Source organism: Triplophysa dalaica, chromosome 16 (genome assembly GCF_015846415.1).
Source record: "Triplophysa dalaica isolate WHDGS20190420 chromosome 16, ASM1584641v1, whole genome shotgun sequence".
NCBI lineage: Eukaryota > Metazoa > Chordata > Actinopteri > Cypriniformes > Nemacheilidae > Triplophysa > Triplophysa dalaica.
This window is the reverse complement of record NC_079557.1, coordinates 7085302-7099540: the sequence shown is the minus strand read 5'-3', so window position 1 is coordinate 7099540 and position 14239 is coordinate 7085302.

The following is a 14239-nucleotide window of genomic DNA, read 5'->3' as shown; positions in this document are numbered from 1 at the left end:
CCCTGCAGTTCTTAGACATCACAGAATGTGGCTGCAAAATATAAGCAATGTCCAGCATTTTTAGTTTTTTCTTTGATTTCATCGAGGTACGTTGAAAGTTTCCCAAAGGCTCTGTGGAGTGGTTGTAGTCTGGCATACCCTTGCTGCTCTGGAGAGGGTTTCCTGGAAGTTACTACGAGGTCTGCACAGGCTGCTGGTTTAGACGGCTGTGTTAATGATGTCCGTAGGGAAAGCCTCTACCTGATACCACCCCAACACCATGTGACCTTCTGTTTATAATACAGGACACTGCCAGCTGATCCCTCTCTATATGCACACACACTGACGCAACAAATTGCAAGTGTTTACTTCAGTCACACAAACACGATTATGCAGCAATCTGGCCACTCAGTAATATGCATGCATTCATAAACGTTGCATATACTTTATAGCAGCATCCCTTACGTATATGCATACTGTATAAACAGGCATATACTAAACATATGATTTTATAGTGGAGAACGGTCACTTAGCTGGCAAAATTTTCTAATTTCAATGTAACATTATTATACTAGGGTTCAGGGATTGTTTAATAAATTAATATTAACTCTAAATCTTACGGTTTAATTGTACATCATAATGTGTTCGGATAATAGATTATAATCTTTGTTAATAGAGTGTATCTCACGAAATTGAAGACACCCATGGGTGATGTCAACCAGTGGCGTGTGACTTTGAACCAATGAGCTGTAGCACGGGCAGCATGATCAGCCAATGGTTTCGCTCGCCAAATGGTGACAATGAAATATCTTAATTGAGCATCTACCAGCACAGTTCAACATTCGGTTAGATCTCCTTAATGGGGTTTCAGCTGTGAACCAATTCCACTGACACGTGATGTCAACCAGCACTATCATCCATTTTTAGAATATGTGGTGGTAATCATTGTGATAACTGTCACAGTACAATATTAATTTGTGTTACAAAACACATATTAGGCATGGATCATCAATTTGAAGTATTTAGGGTTGTGGTTGGCAATTGACTTTTGTCCATTTGCGTGAGTACAGATGTGAATTGCGTAAAGAGCGTGGACCCCACAAGCACAATGCATACATTTTATCATTATGTAGGTTTTCTACAACATGGAGGATGTCAAATCCACATCCTTGACATTGTAACCATGCCCTTCCTTCCTGAATTTGACTCAAGACTGGTGTGAGTTCATCTTATTTGGTTAATGCCTTCCAGGAGCGTCATTAGTTTGCATAGTGCCTTTGCACGTAGCTCCAAATTGACATGGAAATTAAACATTTGGATGTACGTTTAAAAATGTATCGCTGCTGTCCTTCTGAAACCTCGTATCTCCACCTTTTGTGATTTAAAGTTTTTGCCATAAGTATCTGACCAATAAAAAGGATTAAAAGTACAATGTTTTTTTACATTTCCTGAAAAACAGCAAATTTGGGACATAAGATGTTTAAGAAGAACAGCGCATTATATGTGATTAAAAAAAGATCTATTATAAATGTAATTTAAAGTTGTTTTTAAATTGCAAAAACTTTTCATTTAATTATATATGTTTATATATATATATATATATATATATATACTGTTTGTATATAATATACAGTGCACATATAGACAGTTTTTATTGATGCACACGTCTGGACCGAAGTTAACTTCCGATCTGTGTTTGGTTATCGGTCTAGCTATTGGCTAGTAATATAACAATATATTTTATATTTATATTAATATTAACTAATATATATATATATATATATATATATATATTTTTTATATATATATTAATATTAACGTATATAAAATTGTATTGTATATTCATTGTATTAAACTAAATTTAAACTACTCAACAGCTATAAATGCTTTGCAGAGGTCTACCGAAAATTACGTCTGAGCCACTTTACGTTTGTTTATGTTTTTGCCCCTGAAACCATCTTCATGCAAAGCGGAGATAAAACTCTTTTTTATCTTTGTATTATAAGGTGGTACATTCTGTGCAGTTGAATCAGTCTGGCTACATATACCCTAATGTGGACATACACCGATGTGGTATACTCAGATGTTGCACATAGTGTTCTCTTTAACGTGTTCTTTCTTAAATCATAGGGTTAAAAGAGTGGGCTTTCACAGGCTTTATGGGCGATAACAGTGAGCCTGAGATAGAACCTGTTGACTAATTAGAGCTGTGAAAGGTTACAGACAGATAGAAGAAAATGACAGGCAATTAAAACTCTTCATCTGAGCAAGCAAGCGACCACAAGTCTTTCTGCTTCACTTCGCCACCAACTGCTGCTTAATCCCTCACTCGGCACAGCAGCCCATTTGCAGAGATGCATAGATCTTTCCCAAGTAAAAATGAACTTTAGGCATAATCTTGAACAAACAAGTACCAAAACTTGCTTGTGGGCTTAAAAGTCCTTGCATGCCCGTCTGACTGCAGTGACTGACAGGAATGTCAGATTTGTGGTATCACTGAAGCAGTGTAATGTAGGTCAGGGCAAGAGAACTGAATCACTGACATTTGTTGCTATTGTTGGTATGCCCATAGGAAACATCACAAATCCCATTATTTTATTTTCCTGTTGTTCTCAGATGTTTCTACTGAAAAAAAAGATGCCTGTACCTCCTCTAGAGTTTGCAAACTGTGCTTGGATTTGCCAAAACACCAAAATGTGCAATAATAAGTAAGACATTTAAAAGAAATGTTTTTACAAGATCCAATTATCTGAGCTTTTTTCAATATTTATATTTCAGCTCTGTATTCTTACTTTCTATCAAATGGACAGTTCACCCAAAAATTACAATTCTATCATCATTTATTCACCCCCATGTCATTCAAAACTTCTGTTGGAAACAGAAGAAGATATTTTGAGAAATGTCTTACTGTTTGTTTGTCCAAAATGGATGTCAATGGGAGGTCACTGTTGTTTAGTTACCAATGTTCTTTAAATATCTTTTGTTTTCTGCATAAGAAACTCATACATGTTTGGATTGCCACGAATAAATGATGGTACATTTTTAATTTTAGGCTGACTGTCCCCTGTTTTTTAGGACTTGTTATTCATGAGAACTGTATACAATTGTATATAATAAGAATTTTAAAATACATATCTGAGACACTTGATACTGAACTGACAATTAAACATAACTGACAGAAGCTGATACCAGCATCTCCCGAGCTAATGCATCCTTCGAACAATGGAGTTCCTCTCTGTGTATCAATGTGGAATCCACACCTGTGAGGATCTGTGTATGTGTGTGTGCTCGCGCGTTGGTGTGTGTTGTGCTGTTAGCTGTGTAATTAGCAGCATGCCTGCGTGAGAGCGCTGTGTGAGATTGCGTCTTGTGTCTATCTTCCGAATGATTGAGTTACTGCCATTTGAAAGCAAATGCATTTCCTACCTTGAGTGATGAATGCACAGGAGCCGGCGGCTCTAAATTACAGATTGCAGCTGGCTCCAATCACACATCTGTTCTATTACAAACACAGTTTTTCCAATGTTTTTCAAATGTTGCATTCGGAAAGTGCTGTCTATGTTGTGATAAGAAAATAGCACTTTTGAATGAACCTAGCAAAAAATCATCTCAGACAAATATATTTCCAAATAATAATAGCCTACTTTGAAATAGAGCATACTATGTGGCAATGTGTTGTTTTATGGTCTGGACTTTCAGGTCGAAAGTCTCATGATTGTAGCAACATTTACATTCTTTTTACCACCCAACATTGGATCACAACATATCAGAGTTTATGCACATAAGGGTCCAGAATGTTGTTGTCACACTTATTAGTAAATTGAGAAATTGTACATACTACAATTTCATTATTTGGGTGTTTTTCTAATAACACTGTGTCTACACCGGACGCAACTGGAACGACGCCAAGTGTGGACAAAATTTTAAATGATTATGGGTTCTAATGCGTTCCATTGTCCTTTATTGTGTCAGACACGGTGTATGCAGAGAATTTAGGTTTTCTTCATCTAAGTGTTTTGGTGTAACTAATCGAAAAGTGTCAAGACAAATTGTACTGTTGTTTATCATATTTGTTGTAGTAGTCTAATATAGATAATATACCACATTGCCACATTGAGCTCTGTGGGGAAATACATTTAAAAACAATTTTGACTGAAATAAAAGTTGAAGCTTTTAATAACTTACAACTTTTTTAATGTGCAGCCAAAGCCAGCAGAGATCATATGCCCCAATGGCGCAGCTAGTCTCTCTGGGACCCCACTACTCTCTCAAAATACCCTGAAGCTGTATGTTTTTAAAGACACAGGGGCAAAAAAAATGGCCAGTTATCTGTGTTATCTGAGATGGGGTGAGCCCTTAAATCGCCTGTGGGCTGGAACAGAGTTGAGTGGAAGGTTCCTGAAGCATTAGTTATTCTGAAACGGTTGAAGGCGCCAAGACCAGGCCGCGTTCCTCTAACAGGTAATGACGCGTGTTGTTTGCCCGTGACTCCCGCCTGCCTCCCGCGATAAGAAAGAGAAAATGTCACAGAGCCCCGAGAAAAAGACGCAGGAGAGAAAGGGAAGAGATAGGAGATGACGGAGAGAGAGAGAGAAAGCCGAGAATGGATGGACGCGCTCATTTCCGTTCAGCCCGGGATCTGTCAGCAAACCTCACGTGGAGAAAGAGCAAATGGGGCTTGTGGTGAAGCAAGAGAAAGAGAGATTGATTGGGCGGGAATGATGGAGAAACAAAATGACGCGTGACTCCTTTGAAAAAGGTGGCACGAAAGAATTTTAAAAAGTCGTTTAGGGGAAAGAAAGAGGGAAAATAATGGACAGGTACATGGAGGGTGGTAAGGTAGATTAATGAATCAGCCCTCTTTCTCTACAGTTTCAGCTCCAAACTGCCAGCAGCCCTCCATCCGGGGGGTCGTGTCTGGCCCGGCATGCCCACAAGAGAGGCGTCTGTGTGGGATGCAGCGCTGCCAGGCCCCCCGCTCAGCCTCTTCATCTTCCACTTCAACCCCTGTACAGCTCCGGCAGAAAAGCTCTTAAAGAAGAGTAGAGAGGGAGAGAGGTAGAAGGAGGGGGGAAAACAGGAATAAAGAAGGAATTACTGAGAGCAGTGCTCGAACTTTCAGTTTGACAATTACTTTTTCTATTCCAGGAAGAAACACGGTTAACCATTCACACAAAGGTTTGGATGTTTATTCGTCTATTAAATGAGAGTAGACTTTGCTTTATCCACGGAGCACTAATGCCAACATTTTTTTTGTTTTTGCGACTGAGTTAGTGTTGAGATAGATTGTTATGATATGTGACCTGTGGATGGTCCTTCACATGATTCATCACTCCAGGTAAATAGAACCACAATGCATGTTTCAATCTCTGAATTTTTACACATAATATTTTCTCTTGTGGTGTACAAGGAACGTATTCACAAGTGTAATAAAATCGTTTGCTTATATCCACCTAAGCTCAACATAAAAGAATGAATAAGGACCAGCACTAGAATGCCAAGCTTTGTTGATTCACCTTGAACATAATGAGTTCACGGGAAATTGCAGCTGAAAAAAAGTTCTTTCATATCTACTTTTTTTTAAACTCGCTTGAAAGAGATGTAGCTTGTTTTTGCTGACCTCAGTAGAAACAAAATCATACTCAAAAATACTGTATGTGTTGAACTTAAGGAGTCTCCAGTTGTGTGGGTTTACAGAGAGCCCACATACAACAATGGATGCCCATCACCAACAGAATGAGTTTTCGCTTTATTATAACGCCTCATGATATGGTCACAGCCACTTAGAGTCTCTGAATGCCTTTAAAAACATTGAAAACTGTCGATTGAGGTCATCATGTCAAGTTTGAGAAAACCGTAGCTATGCATTTAACTCAGGCAAAATAGCTTGTTAACCGAGCATGTGTTTACAACACAATCTCATGGCATCACAACTTTGTATGAATTTGATTGATTTGATTATTGCATTTGTATGTTTTTGTATGATTTGCAGTGATGGATAAGGTTTGGGATGGGCCTTCTGTTCCAACCCATTTGAATTAGCCACCTTGTACAATAGTCATGAACTATAATACTTGAGTCCGGGCTCCACCGATGGTATTCTCCTCACAAACAAAACCATTGATGAAGCATTTATTTGTGCTTCAGTTGGATTCTTGACTTTCCTTAAGTTAATTCTCTTTCCTCTTTGAGTAGGTTACTTGTTGTGATGGGTGTCAAGCTGTAAAAAAAGATTATAAATAATGCTAAATGAAATTACAGTAAATTACTGATTTGAGTGTTCTGTTACTATGATACTGTTCCTCAACAATTGTATTTTATCACACTGTTATAATAGACAATGAAAATCTAACGTTTAAACACAAGAATCAAAAACCCAACTAAAGAAAATACTGATCACACTAATGAGGTTTGTTGAAACTTCTATATTAAAAAGTGATGTTGATTCGATGAAGTTATCACTGACAAGTCAACAAGCTGAGAGTGGGATCCTTTTCCATTGGAAGCCCAGAATGTGATTGTTACACAACAATAAAAAGACAGAAAATCTGAAGTTGACACTGGTGAAATTTCTATTCCTCCTATAGTAAATATAATTACCTTATTTGAACCGCATTTTGATCATTACAAATAAAGTATGTGGTCTTGATTTTTGAAGAGGATTATTTTTTCTGTCTCTGTCTGGACCGTCTCATTTGGACCCTTCTTCTTGACTTGGACTCTTTCTTGACTTGGACTCGAACCTCTTTGGACTTGTACTTGACTTGGACTCGAACCTCTTTAGACTCTCTAAAGAGACCCTCTAAAGGGATGATTCTCTCCAATGCTGCTTTTTGAAAATGTTTACTTTAGCAGAGAGTTAAGTTGTTGACTCTTTTTGCTTTCGTGCATGAATTTTTGAAGAACTCGGAGTTCTGAGGACTGTCAGTATTTTGTGTGAAAGATGACTCATTTGTGCAGACGGTCACTTCACATGTAGGCAGCAATCACTGCCTGATGACCGCACCGCTATAAAACCTCCGAAAGCTCACTAAATATACAGAAATCAGCTTGTGAGGTTTTGAAAAACACACAAATGTTTTATAATTAACATAATGCAACAAATATAAGGCACACCGGGACTAGTTGTCAAACTTTTTACTCCGGTAAATATTTTTCAAGGTTGATTTATATTTGAAAGTGAATTTCTGTATAGACAAATACCAAAATACTATTTAATCTTTCCCTGTTGTTGGCTGGGAAAAAGTTAATTCATTTCTTTGACAACATGCCCCACTTTATTTGCTAAGGTGTCAAAGAGCCTGCCATCAGCCTATCATAGGTTTTTGGCAAAATTTAGTAATAGTGCACCCAAAAATTTAAATTCTGTCTTGACATTTCAATCCTGTACAACTTTTTTCTTCTGCAGAACACAAAAGAAGATGTTTTGGAGAATGTTGGTAACCATTGACTTGCATTGGTTTTATATCAATAGGACCGTCATTGTTCGGATAACAATATTTTCCCCAATATCTTCTTTTGTGTTCTTCATGATGACAGAACTTTTTATGTTTGGGTAAACTATCACTTTAAACAATACATGTAATATGTGTAGATTTTGTTGCCTTTGCTAGTGGCTAAAATATAATGATGTAGGACTTATGGTTTAAATGATTGACAGTCTTTGGAACTGGTAAATAACGCATTTGTTTAATTGAACTTTTGATTGAAACCCTCAAAGTTTCTGAGATATAACCACAGTTTCAGCTAGCCCTAATCTCAATTCTTCTCATTTTTGATTTGGTTTTGTGTCATTAAGTCTCTGAATGTAGTATGTATGGTACAATGCCTTCCAAATCATAGGCAAACCTGAATTATGACTGCATGTGTTTCCATAGTGGCTAAATGTGGACCTCCTAAGGCAATGGCGAATAATAAGAAGTGGTGACATAGATGGATGGCCACTCCACAAGGATAGACACACCAATTGTTCTTGTGATAATGGTTTCTCCTGAAGTGGATTAATCAGACCATCAGACTCTTTTTGTGTGTGAGTGCATACATGTCTCCATAAAAGATGTGGAATGAATATTAGACTAACACTGAAGACTTGGCAGTCTCTTAATAGAATGAGTGGTTAGGGAGATGTTACAAATGTTGTTGCCACAATGCAATCACACTTGCACACAAATATTTCTAAATGTGTTCGCACTCAGGTCTGCGCTCTTGAATAGACACACATAACTTTGCAAAAGATGTTTTTTACCTCAAAGTAATGCCATTGGTATCTAATGTTAGGCTAATGGATTTTTAATCATGGATTCAAGCCTTTTTTATGAAAGGAAGGTTTGAAAAGACAGATCTTGTTAGTAGATAGTCACAGCTTCTTAACTGTTTGAATTTACTTTGCTGTTAACCACGGATTGTGACGTCTGTCATACGTCTGTTTTTTCAATCAGAATGCACAAATTCTCATTGTATTGCATTAGCCCTATTTATCCGACCTACCGATACACAAATACCAGACTGTCCTAATTTCCCAAGTGGTGTATCGTTCACTAAGCAAGATGAGTTTTTGATAAAGATATCAAACAAGATTACTGGATCAGTTCTTATTCCTTGGTGTGTGATCACAAAACATGAGCGCTTCAGTCGGAACATCAACCAGATTAACTGGAAAAGCTGTGTGAGTTGTGTCCAACGGTGGTTTGGGCCCCAAACCACAATCTCTGTTTCATCCAACTTCAGAGCAGAAGTATTACCTCTGTGTCTCAGAGACACGCTTTCAGCTACAACAGACTGACTTCTTCATCTGTTCTCCCCGATATGTGGATTGACGTCCCTCGAGCGACATAAAAATCTGCGCCCGAGTCTCCTTCCACGTTGATGCCTCATAAAAATTTTAGGACCCCGAAATTAAACCCTTGCACCACGGCGCTGAGAATCTTCATTTAGTCGCTCTAATTGTTCAGACTGATATCTATCTGATGGGTGGTCGCTGCCGCGGGACGGGCGAGGGGACTCGCGCACGAACACAAACACACAGAGTGACTCCAAAGTGTGCCAGTGTGACTCCAATCTCCCTCTTATCTCTGTTTGTTTTCATTTAGATCAGTATCTCAGCCACTGTGGCAGCCACTGTTATCTCCCGGGGGCTACACTGTTCTCTCCTCCTGTTCCACCATTTGGTTCTGTTCAGCTCCATCATATCCTGCTCTACAAAACAGTCAGTCCGTGTTTTCGTCATGATAGGGATGCGCCTTCTGTCAAGTTGACAAGTGGAATGTTAGGCTGTTAAATTTCAATGCCATGCTAGGCTTTGAAGAGTCAATACAAAATGTACGGATGAAGGACTGCGAAAATTAGAGCTCTTGTACTAAAGTTGGACTCAAAACGCTCAAAGTGTTTCCATTGAAACTGGCCAGCTTTTTGTTCACAGAATAATCATTTTCAAGATCCAATTTTTTGGAGGTGAATAAGAAAACTTATTAGCCAGAACTATTTCTTACTGGCCATAAAAGTGTACTTGACAATGGGATTATTTTGCCTTATGTTTACACGATTAGGTCTATCTATCTCCTGGTACAACAGCTTTTGTAACAAAATGTAAACAACCGTTGTGATTTTGTTCCTATAATCCAATTTTACTCACATTTGGCACTCAGCGAGTGTTAATGTTGAATCGTGATACTTCATATAAATTAGTTTAATACTTAAGTAATGATTCAAAAGAGTGATGTCAAACAAGAACCCAACACCTTAAACCACTCGTGTAATATCGATTCAAGATGTTCAGACAAGGCTACATGATCCTTAACATTCACCACAGAAATGACAAGGATGGTGAAGTTCCCATCAATTAATATACAGCTTAAATAAATAAAAATAGAACGTGTAACCATAGAAAATCAGCTTTATTTAATGTTTGGTTGAATATTGTCTTAAAGGACATAATTTAACAGAATAATGAAGGGAACCAAACCTTTCTGATACGTTAAATAAAATATAATAGTAGTCAGAGAGAGCAAAATAAAAGCAAGACGAAGTTTTACCCTGTTGGACCCTGGCAGAAATATTGCTGCTCCTTTCCGTCAGAAGGCAGAGACCAGGGTTGAAGATGAATGGAACATCCCTTTGAGATTACGCCGTAAAAGGGATGTGCAAAGATGTCAATAGGGACTCTCTTTAACAACTTTTAACGTGCTACACAAATCAGTATAGCTAATGACCGGGGACACAGACGGCAGAGCTTGGGACCTGCCGTGGCCGATAAAATTGATTTACCTGCTAACACAGAGATCAGTGCTGTCTAAGAAAAAAATGGCCCAGGAGTCCTGAACAAATAATAGCACTTTCGTCTTTGAAAGGAAGCTGTGCCTATCAGTATAATAAGAGTAATGGCCTCAAATCTGTCCGTCAATACTGCTCAAGCCTGGAGCTGACGGTTCCCAAGTGCCACATGTTGCATCCGTCTTTTCTTTCATCTGCGCTGACAAAATAAATGTGCTAATACATGATTAATTAAATATGTTTAACCCGTTTATTCATTTTGACGTTGTTTTATTCTGTTCTGGGTAATTCCTGAATACCAAAACATTGCAAGATTGGATCTGAGCCATATTGTCTTGTGTACTCACACACAAAATCTCAATTATTCCTTTTAATTTATGTATAAATTAAACTCATATGGGAAGTTTAACAACAGTATTTAGCATTTTTATGCCGGTTTGATTTCCATCGAAGCTTAACAAGCCACAAGTGTAACAGTCATTCATAGAAATGTTAAACACCAGCAGCTGACTAAATCTTTACACATCGTTGAAAGTTGATTTGTTACTGCAGATTTGCATTTTCATTTTGCTGGCATGTTTGCATTTTGTAATGCTATTTTTGCAAGAGTGAGACGGATAAAGAGCGTTGTTGCATAAATTCACGCCGTCATTTACACAAAATGTCAAACCTAATTATTAAGTACATATAGTTCACACTTATTCGGCGTCAGCTTTCCTTAAAAAAACAGAACGTGTTCACATGCTATGAATGTCTACAAAAAAGCATGAGATTAATGACAAATAAATATTTAAATTCACCGGCAGTCCTTAAATTAACAAGCTATGTTTGCAAGATCTCGCAACTCTTTAAAATGACTTGTTAGTATAACCTACATGCTAATTCAGTCAATTACAAACTGTAGGCCTATCTTATTTCCCAGTTCATTTAAATTTTACCACATGAAGGGCATATTTAGGTTACCTGACTAAACACTTTTCCACAGAGGAAGAATCACTAAACGACTACAAACATGAAATCCCTCCCTTCCCTTCCCTCCATGAGGTAATGTAACACCCTGACATGCAATGGTAGCAGATGGCTAAGCATTTTCTGAGTGTGTGTGTGTGCTCTTTGTCCCACAAATGTCCCAAATGTGACCCAGAAATGACTTACGCCTTTCAGGAGCACAGAATATCTGTACGGTTTATTCTGTAAGGGATTTGTTAATGCATTTCACAGTGGGGAGGGACAACATTTCAGAACCTGACAAACAAATCGACCCGCCAACACTTGGCGAGTTGTTCTGTGAGCATCTGTTGATTTCACGCATTCTTGAAAGCAGTTGAAACCATTAGAAACAAGAATTTAAATTCTCATAGTCCCTATCGTTAGATCTAGCCACCGTGTTTGCTGTCCGCTCAGGCTGTCTGTTAGGACTTGGTCATTTTTTTCCACTTAAAAACAAATCAAACAACTTTAATCCTCATCTACAGACTCCGGCCTAACTTTCCTTTCTTTTAAGAACACACCCCTTCTTTTGTTAGACGTCTGAATGTGGTTGAGATCAGGCTGCGCAGGCTTGAATAGAGCTGGCACTTAACAAATCACCGCCTTTACTTTCATCATTCTTTTGTGGTATTTACTCTGTTTATCTGTGTTTTTTATGCATCTAGCCGAGTTGCAGGTCAGGAAGTTTTACGGCAGAGACAGAATTAAAGACTATCACTGCGAAGATGGATGCCTGAGCCATATAAGTGAGTTACTTTTCTCTTTCTTCTAGACTTCTTGGCAAGTTGAGCCCCCAACTGCTGCAGCATATGGCAGCTGAGGTCCTAAGGAGCGAGGTGTGGCTGTCTGTGCATGTGCCAAAACCTAATTACTAACTCATTAGTACCCAGGTGGTACCTACGGTCCACTCGCAAACACACACACTCGCACAGGATACAGCCATGATTGCCTCTTTTCAATAGTTACCCACTCAATTCAAACAAATAATACACATGACGTTAATTATAATAACCACCTATCTGCCACTGATATCAAGAGACGCCTCTCATTCGGGGGCTTGAGCATGTCATTATAGTGCTCAGACATCATTGCAGTGCTTGAGTGTTGTTTCTCAAGCAGTCACAAAGGAAGCTCCGCTTTGTAGGTGTGGGACTCGACAGGAACCTTCTGGATGGCTGAGACATCATTTTTTTCTTTTAGGGAACATCTTCACATTATAGAGGTTACAAGATCCGCAGCATCATAAACACTCCTTTCACAAACTGTCAGTTCAGCTGTGAAAAGGGTGTCGTCACCCTGAGCGGAAAAGCGAAAAAACAACACACTTCCGAGGAGAGACAATTTTTAAGCATTTAATGAGGAGAGAAGAGCAAAGTAAATTCTGCTCTTTTTTTTGCTAACTTCATGCTCACATTAGGAAGGTCCATTGACATCTCAGCGCATGAGTGGAAAGCCATTGTTTTGTTCTGTGTGTGTGTGGAGGGGGTGTGCTTAGAGATGGTCATTTTCCCGAGTTACGTAAGGAACTTTTGTTTTGAAACTCTGAAAATTATGGTTTAAAAAAGTCATTTTTGTATTTTCAATAAATGGTCCATTTAAGGAGGTTGTATCTTGTTTTAATAGTGAGGCCTTTCACCATTTAAACAGGAAGAGATCATGAAGTAATCAAATAAATGATGTTAATTCTTTCTTCATTAATTATTTGATCATCTTTATGTTGATAATGATCATGGAAGTTTTATTTTCAGTGGCTGTATTCAATTAATTAAGAGACCACTCCAAAATTGTTTTCAGTTATTCCGAATTTACTATTCATAGCTATGTGTTGAAGAACAAATAAAAAATTTGTTTCATTCTGTAATTTAGTGACAACATTACTCCCGAATTCCAAGTGAAAATATCGTCTTTTATTTGCATTTACTTTCAGAAAAACGTAAATAGGACAAACTGGCAAAAAGGTGAAATGTTTTGCAGATGTTGAATTATACAATGAAAACAAGTTAATATTCACGTTTAAACAATACAATACAAATGTTCTAACATGTGTTTTAAGATCCGGATCAACCTGATATATTTTCACAACTTTAACACGTCTTTGCATTCAACAGACACTGGACTGGAATGGCCCCAATACATCTAGAGATGCTGATTAAAGGCAAAACTGGAGTGGTCTTTTAATTTAAAGATTTTCTTTATATGTAAATATGAAATGTTCTTTCAGTTTTATTCTCAGTATGACCCACGTCTGACATTACAAAGAACCTTCAACAAACGGGAATAAATACAAATGAAAGTTTATTCACTAAATAAGCTTAATGTCGACTGGATGGACAGCTCTTCACTTAAACCAAATGAAACGGCCTACATTTTAAGCCAAAAGTTCTGGCAAAAAAACTGAATAAGAATTAAATCTGATGTTACTGTAATATTCTAACTTTTGTACCCTTAACTAACATAAAAAAAGAGTTTGAGGAAAGCTTTTAATATTCACAGCCATCAAGGATACGATTGTCATTTCAAAGGCCTTTTATAGCGTTTTTGTGGTGTAGTCCCAGTAGACCAGGTCACTAACCGGCGCGATAGTGAGACTACAGCATTGAGAGGTCTAAATGTCAGTAACGCTGTGTTCACAGGGCCCCTGGCTAAGCTTGACTCACAGGGGCTCTCTTCCCCGCTTTTCCTTTTTTCGCTCCTGTCCCCCTCCTATTCCGCTTTCGGCTCCATCGTTCTTTTGTCATCTTATCTGCTGTCCGACTTTCTTCACGCTCCTGCGTAACAGACAGCACACCTGGGATTTACGGCCTCTCTGCTCTCACATTCCTGTCCTGCTCCGCTTATCGCCTTTTCAGCGCCTTAACGCTTCAGACGCTTAAGCAGGGGCCCCCGAGGCCCCTCAGAGAACTGCCAGGGGTCCGATGGGCCTCCACCACGTCTCGCTGTCACCTCAGACATCAGACATCTGGCAGTGCCACACACACACAGAGAGAAGCACACAGCAGAG